The sequence below is a fragment of the Carlito syrichta genome, unplaced genomic scaffold (genome assembly GCF_000164805.1).
Source record: "Carlito syrichta isolate Samal-C Ts95f unplaced genomic scaffold, Tarsius_syrichta-2.0.1 Scaffold305648, whole genome shotgun sequence".
Lineage (NCBI taxonomy): Eukaryota > Metazoa > Chordata > Mammalia > Primates > Tarsiidae > Carlito > Carlito syrichta.
Genome location: NW_007249744.1, coordinates 64,206 through 72,542, shown reverse-complemented (window position 1 = coordinate 72,542; position 8,337 = coordinate 64,206).

Here is an 8,337-nt window from a genome sequence, read left to right as displayed (position 1 = left end):
GGGCGGGGTCTGGGCGGGGCGGGGCGGGGTCTGGGCGAGGCGGGGCGGGGCGCGGCGGTTCTCGCAGTCCTCCCCGGGCAACCGTGGCCTGCGACTCGGGCTCCTGTTTCAGCTCCTGATTGGTCAGCCGGCCGGCGATGCTGATGCCTGATTGGCTGAGATGGAGAAGGGGCTCGAGACCGTGGGGGTGGGGGTTTGTGGATTTCATTCTTGGCCTTTGCTTTCCCTGAGGCGGCTGCTGCTCCTTTGGGCGCTCCTGAACTCTGCTGCCTTTTCCTCTCTGCTTCCATGTTCCCCATCATCACATTTAACGCCCCCCAAGTGGTAACTGTGTTTCCTTGTCCTTCTTTCCCAAATAGGACACCAAGTTTGTGCTGTTCACCACCATTGCATCCCCAGGGCCTGGCATACAGTAGGTGCTCAAAATGTGTTAGTGGAATGAATTATTTGAAATGAATGAATTATTTGAAAATATGCAAATAAAAAATTACAGCTGTCTTTAGCACCAGGAGATGGTATTGCTATTCTTCGCCAAGGATGAGGAGACTGAAGTGAGGAAATGCGGTAACCCTGAATGAAGAACTGAGCGGATGCTGGGACATATCTAAATCACCAGATCTCTACACAGCGGTGCCTTGTGGGATGCCAGAGCCTCAGTTTCCCATGTTTCAAAAGAATGCTAGACTAGAGCAGAAGATGGGTTAGAAAATTGGTTATTTAAGTGAACATGCTGTAACCAGCGCTGTGCTTGGCAAATGAATGAGACAGTCCCTGCCTCCGTGTAAAATTTCTAGTAATCCGCTGGGGCCCTCTCCCTTCCTAGCATTCCTCCCCCTATTCAAGTAAGGCGAAGTTAGAAACACTCCACTCAAACCAGGCTACACTGCTCACCTCTGACAATTTGGGGGCAGGCAGAGTAGATTTTCCTGATTATTATTATTAAGCAAATTGACCTGAACAGGAAAGCTGTTCTCTGGAAAGGAGGGGGAGGTCCTTGGGAATCCCCCAGGTGGGTGGATCCCTTTGATTGAGAGATGGTGTTTGAGATGGGATAAAGGAGATGGCGTCCTCTGACAAAGGAGGGTGTAGGAGCTGCTCCTAGAGTTGGGCAGGGGAGGGTTAATCAACTAGAAGAATGCTGTCCGAGATCCCATCTCACATGTAGTAGGCAGACAGATTCAGGCATGCAGAGGAGAAGCCAGCTTGGTGACATGGTAAATAAGTTCACCCTGTGTCTATGTCTTCACAAGGCCTTCTTATAAGGACACCAGTCATTGGATTTACAGCCCATCCTAATCCAGAATGACCTTATCTTAACTTGATTACATCTGCAAAGACCATTTCCAAATCAGGCTACATCACAGAAATCCATGATTATTAGGACTTCAACATATCTTTTGGGGGAACACAGTTCAACAAGGTTTAGTGAGGAAATGATTCGAGGGGAACAGCAAGAGCAGAGGCCCTGGACTGGCCGGGTGGACACCCTCTTAACTGCCCACTGCTCTCTTGGGCTTCCAGAGCTCATTTCAGATCCCGGTACCTACACGGAGTCAGGAAACAGCCAACCCTCTGGATATAGCCCTTCTCAGGCCTCCTCCCTTCCAGCTGACCCTGCCCAGCCAAGTGCCTGAGGAGGGCCCTTTCTTCCCGCCCCTCCTCCCCCTGGCTGCCTGGTCCTCAACCCCACTCCCACCCTGAGATGGACAAGGACAATAAAAACTGTTTCACAAGCAGCTGGTGATTAATCACCAAGTTAATTAAAGAGGCAGTAATTGCACTCCGATTTTAGAGGAAGGAGCGATGTCTTGGCCAGGGGTGGGTGGTCAGCTTAGATCTCCCTGACAAAGCAGAACCAAAAGGCAGAAAGGATTTGAAAAGGCAGGAAGAAAAAAACAAATGACATTTTTTTAAAAGTGGGTGTTTCAACCATAACTGTCTTACTGTTTTATTTGACAGTCAGGTAGTGGGCTTAGAAATTTAAGCTTGTCCCTGTACTTTTTCACATCTTTGAAATATTTCATTAACAACATTTTAAAAAATGGCGGGATGAGAGGTTAAGTATTTCTAAACCCTAGTTTGGGATTTATAAATGGCCTCAAATACTAGTGTGCCTCATTTTACACAATAGAGAGGACCTTAAAATTATGTGTAAATCGAATCCCGGTTGCCCACCCAGTACATCTTAACACCACGGATGCTCTATCTTCATTTCTGATTGATTTTCCTTGGCAGAGGCGCCAAATTCTTTGCTTTAAGTGTCAAGCTCTCTCTGTCAAGTAGTTAATGACCTATAAAGCACTTAAAACGTACTGGAGGAGATGCTATTTGGAGGCACCCCGCAGTGTATCCTCGCCTATTGTCAGTAACCACCCCTCATTTATTTGCTCTCATTGGTTTGGAATTTGCTATCAGGTTTCTTTCAGGCTGAGCCCACCAGAAACAGCCCAATTCTCTGTGGTCTTAGATGGGTTCTGGGGTTAGTACCTAGTGGCAGCGACAAGCAAGTGTATGGCCTCTTTCCTCAAGACACCTTCATCTTGGGTGCTCTGGTCACCATGACCACATGTTCCCTGGCTCTGCCTCTTGCCAGCTGAGGGAACTTGGGCCTTCACTGCCGCTTTCCAAGCCTTAATTTCTTCCTCCATGCTGCCCCAGAGCTGGTGACTGTCCCTGAACAACTGGAGGATGACGCCAGCCTGGTGAAGTCAGCGTGGGGAGCGAGAGAAGAGACCCAAGGTCAGGGTGAACACAGAGGTCAATGTGGAGGCAAGCTCCAGGGTCAGAGCTGACAGGAAGCATCCCCAAGGAGCAAGGAACAGGGTGAGCTGCCGACCAAGCAGGCCAGGAGAGCTTGTCAAAGAAAAGTCCAGCCTGGGAGGCTGAATAGACTCTTCCAGGAGGGAAAGTGTATTCATTTTCTATGGCTTTTGTAACCAATTATCACAAATTTCATGACTTAAAACAACACACATTATCCATGTTGAAAAGCCAGGAAAAAGAAAAGAAAAAAGACGGAAATGAAAAACACAGCACACATTTCTTTTCTTTTCTTTTCTTTTTCTTTTTTGAGTTGAAGTCTCACTCTGTCGCCCAGACTGGAGTGCAGTGGTCGCTCCCGGCCACCGCAGCCTCGACCTACTGGGCTCCGGCGATCCTTCCGTCTCAGCCTTCCGAGTAGCCGGAATTACAGGCGCACGCTACCATGCCCAGCTAATTTTTTGATTTATTGTAGAGATGAGGTCTCGCCTGCCCAGGCGGGTCACAAAACACATTTATTTTCTTACAGTTCTCGAGGCCAGAAATCCAAAATCGGTTTCAAAATCAGTTTCAACAGGCAGAAACCAAGATGTTCACAAGGCTATGTTGCCTCCAGAGGTTTTGAGCAGTATCCATTTTCTTGCCCTTTCCTGCTTCTAGAACTACATTCCCTGGCTTTGGCCCCTTCTTCCATCTTCAAAGCCAGCAGCTCGGCGTCTTCAAATCTCTTTCTGTGCTGCCATCACCACACTGCCTTCTGCCTTCTGTCTCCATCCCTCTTATAAGGACATTTGTGATTGTAATGATCCAGGATAATCTCCCCATCATCTCAAGATCCTTAATCACATCTGCAAAGTCTTTGCCATATAAGGTAACATTTGCAGGATCCAGGGATTAGCATGTGGACATTTGGGAGGTGGGGGGCATTATTCAGCATACCATGGAAGGCCACCAAGCAAAGTGGTTCAGATCATGGGTCCTGAAGCCACCCCTGGGGCATGAATCTTAGACCTGTCATCTGCCAGCTTGGATAAGTTGCTACATCTCTCTGAGGCTCAGTTTCCTTATCTGTAGAATGGGATCAGTGTTTATCTCCAGATAAGAACTCAGTAGGCATTTAATTATCAGTCACAGGAAGCTTCTTGTGCCGAAGTGCAAAAGTTGAAAGAGGCCCCAGAAGGGCCCTTCTGTAGGGGGAAGGGAGGATGGGCAGGAAAGAGTACAGGATAGGGCAGGGCAAGCTGAGGTGGAGGGAGAAGTTGTGTGTGTGTGTGTGTGTGTGTGTGTGTGTGTGTGTGTGTGTGTGTGATCTGTCCTAGAGGTAATGAACAGAAGACACAGAAGGTATTTAACTAGGGCAATTTCTGTTTGTTTTTGTTTTATTAATGAAATGTAATTTACATATCACGAAATTCACCCTCTTAAAGTATACAATTCAGTAGTTTTTAGCATCGTCACATGGTTGTGCTACCATCACTATCTAATTCGAAACCATTTACATTAACCCATAAAGAAACCCATACCCACTAGCAGTCCTCTTAAAGCAGGGCAGTTTTAGAATGGAGCATCCTAAAACTCTCTACAATCTCGAACTCCAGACTAGAACCCAGAAAGAAAACAGGAGTATCCTGAGCCCTGAGATGTCTAGGGCAGGAGTGCAGACTCAGGGGCCAGCACAGCTCAGTGTCAACTTCCTCCTCAGCCCCTTTCATGAGACAGGGTCGCTCGCCATGTAAGATTTTTGGGATGCTGGGTGCTCAACTCAGGGCTCCCTCTGTATCACCATGATAACCATTTGTATTCCTGGACATGCTCACTTGGCTCCAAATTCTGCCCTCCTCCCTAGAACTCAGCCACACAGAAGAGAGAGGAGGTCAGAGACGTCAGGGAGGCCAGAAACTCTTACATGGCACGTCAGGGGACAGGAGGCTGTAGGGTCAGTGGAGGAAGGTGAGGGACATCTGAGGCTGGGACTTGGCTGAGCAGCCCTGAGCCTTCCCCATCAACCCAGCTACTCTTGGGGTGACTGTGACCTGGCCTGACTATGAGGGACCCATAAGAGACTTCTCCAGTGATCCCAGTCCCACCCCCAAGCTGGGCTCACTTCTGCTGACTACTTGGAGGGGCTCAGGCCCCAAATGGTCAGGGGTGTCCTAGTCTAGAGGCAGTTAAGGCAGGAGGGGAGGCCATCTGGTAAGGTGAGAAACGGCAGTTAGGACATTGCAGAGCCTGCCTAGGCATACTCTAGCAGTGACAGGGACTTCTGGGATCAATTAGCAGAACCACCCTAACAGGACTCAGGGCCCCTGATGTGCAGTCCTCAGGCATGTGTCATGGGAGCCTCCTGACAGCCTTGGCAGTCAGGATTGAATGTGGGGGGGGGCGGGGACTACTAGCCTTTCCCATGTGCCTGACTGTGCTTTCCACGGCTCAGCCCAGAGCCTCCCCTTCCCATTCGGTGGGGTGTGATGGCCTTCCAGAACCTGTGTTTTCACTGCCTTGCTTTTCCTGGTATTGTAGATGCAGCAACATGCCTGTCTCAATTTTCACATATGTAAAATGGGTCACATGCTAATTAGAGATCGCTTCCCGGAATTTTTTTTTTTTTTTTGAGTTGGAGTCTCACTCTGTCGCCCAGACTGGAGTGCAGTGGCAGCTCCCGGCCACCGCAGCCTCGACCTGCTGGGCTCCGGCGATCCTTCCATCTCAGCCTTCCGAGTAGCCGGAATTACAGGCATACGCTACCACGCCCGGCTGAATTTTTGATTTACTGTAGAGATGAGGTTTTGCTGCCCAGGCGGGTCTCGAGCCTGCGGGCTCAGGCAATCCACTCACCTCAGCCTCCCAAAGGCACGGGATTACAGGCTGAGCCACCAAGCCCGGCTGGAATTTTTTTTTTAAGAGACAGATTCTCGCTCTATTGCCCAGGCTGGTCTCGAACTCCTGGACTCAAGAAATCTTCCCACCTCAGTCTCCCAAAGTACTGGGATTACAGGCAAGAGCCACTGTGCCTGGCCTACTTTTCAGAAATTAAAAAATATATATATTCTCCATTTTTTAGTAACAACAGGCACTGAATTGTCATTAACTTATTTTTTGAACAAATGGCTCCTGAGCCCCTCCTATGAGTCAGGCACAGACAGAGAGAGACAAAGAAGGTGTTCACCATGCTTGGGAAGCTCAGAGCTTCCTGGAGGAGATGGGTGTGTGAACTGATTTAGTTCGAGGAGGTCATAGCAAAAAGAGGATTGAATAAACTGCACAGTGAGGGTAGGAGGCTTTAGGAAAGACATCGTGGAGGAGGTGGCATTTGAGCAGGAAACCTTCCGGCAAAGGATGGGGTGCAGGGCTTTGGGGCAGGGAGAATTGGAGGAGTACAGGCTTAGAGGTGGGGAATTTGGCAACTCAGAGAACAGCAGCTATAAATAGGAGCACACATGGGGCTTGGAGTGACTTTGGGTCAGTGGGAGCTGGTCAGAAATGAGCTGGTAGATTCTATGAAAACAGAACTGTCCGTCTCATATCCCAGCCTACAGTACTTAACTTTTTGTTTAATTTCCAGGAAGTGATCTTACGGGGCTAAGGGGTCGAGCCTTGATCCTGTGGACAACAGAATCTGCTCTGAGGTTTGGTATAGAGTGTGAGGTAGGGATCCAGCTTCATCCTTCAGCATGTGGTACTCTAGTTCTCCCAGCACCATTTGTTGAAAAGACTGTTCTTTCCCCCATTGAATGATCTTGGCCTCCTTGTTGCAATGAATTGATCCTAACTGTAAGGCACTACAGAGTTTTGAGAGGAGAGGATTGTGGTCAGATCTGTGCTGTGGAAAGACCAGTTGGGATTTGTTGAGATTGGGAAGGGCTGGGAGGAGGAGAACTTAGAGTGAGGTTCTAATGGGTGAACTTGATGGGAGACAGAGAGAACATATGGGGAGAAGAGCTGCCCCCAGATAAGCCCAGGGCCACAGCTGGCAGCCAGGGACAGGGCTGTGTCTTGAGCCAAGGCCAGAATCTGGCCTGTCTAGGTCTGTAGGACTCATTGGGGAATAAGGATGGCGCAGGCAAAGGGGAGACAGAGAAGTAGTCCATGCTTTTTGATCCATCAAGGTCCACAAAGTGATAAAATACAACCCGCTCCAGATATGGCCATTTGCAAAGTAGGTTTTCAGGTAATGAGAGGATTGTGAAGGCAAAACAATGCCAATTACAGCAACATTATCCCGGATTATACAGCTTCTAAGAGGCGGCTCACACCTCCAGGCATGCTGTGCCTGGGAATTTCCAGGGGAGAGAGGATCAGAGCGTCCAGGCTGCCAGGATCCAGGCCTCACTGTGGGTATGGGTATGGGCTGCCAGCAGGTCCAACCCCATGACCTCTACTGATTTGCCTTCATTTCCCTAAGGAGAAAGACCACTCCACACACACAACCACAAAATTTTGAGAAACTGGATATGAACATGTGTGGCTGACAGGCCATCTCTGAAGGAAATCTGTCCTTCTGTGGGCTTCCCTAGTCCTGGGAACACCAAGACCTTCAGTGGCTCTTTCTGCCTCTCCCACCACCTGGCCGATGGAAGCAGTGGGACTGCACACTTTCAGAACCTGCCCAGTGTTGATTCTTCTGGATTGTGTAACCGTCAGCCAATCAGCTTCTCTGAACAGTAGCTTGTGCCTTGGTAAAATGGAGAAATCAGCCCCCCGCTTCTCAGGGCTGTTTTCAGGATTAGATGAGATCTTCCAGACAAAGAGTCTGAGGAATTGAAACCAGCACAAGCTCAGTCAGTGCCTGACGACTTGGCAGTGTCTGTTAAAACAGTGAATTTCCACACCCTGGGCCCCAGGAATCCCTTCTCATTTCCTGCAGAGAAAGTTTTGCAGATGTGTCCGAGGAGGCTCGTACAAGGATGTTCCCTGCAGCACCGTATGTGAGGTTGAAAAATTGTAAACAACTGAAAAGGCTTTCTAAAGGGGCCTGATTAAATTAGGACCCATCCGTCCTGCAGAATCCTCTGCTGTAATTAGAGTCTGGCAGCTCCTAGGCGCTGTCTCCGGCAGATCCCCACCACGTGGGGCTGCAGGAACAAAGCGACAGCAAACAACACCTACAGAATGATTCCATTTCAGCTGTTCAGAGCCCACACAAACACTATATATTTTATACGTCCACAGATATGTACATGGATGCAATAAAAACAGTGGTAAAGGAAACATTCCCAAATGACCCAGTTGGTTATCCCTAGGGAGGGGACTGGTGGCAGGTTGGAAGGTGGCAGGTGCATCAAAGGGAATTTCCTTTTGCTGTAGTTTTAATGTTTTGCCACAACATATGCTTGTGTCACCTGCATATGTCACCTGCATATACACACTAAAAACACATGTTAACACCAAGTTTAGAGAAACCGGTCTGGCCCATGCTCAGTCAAGCTCACAGGCCATAATTATGACTGCAGGTCAAGGAGGGAAGGTGTCTCAGAGCCTGATGTTGATGTACCTAACATTTGGGGGGGGGTTGGAGTCTCACTCTGTCACCCAGACTGGAGTGCAGTGGCACACTCCTGGCCACCGCAGCCTGGACCT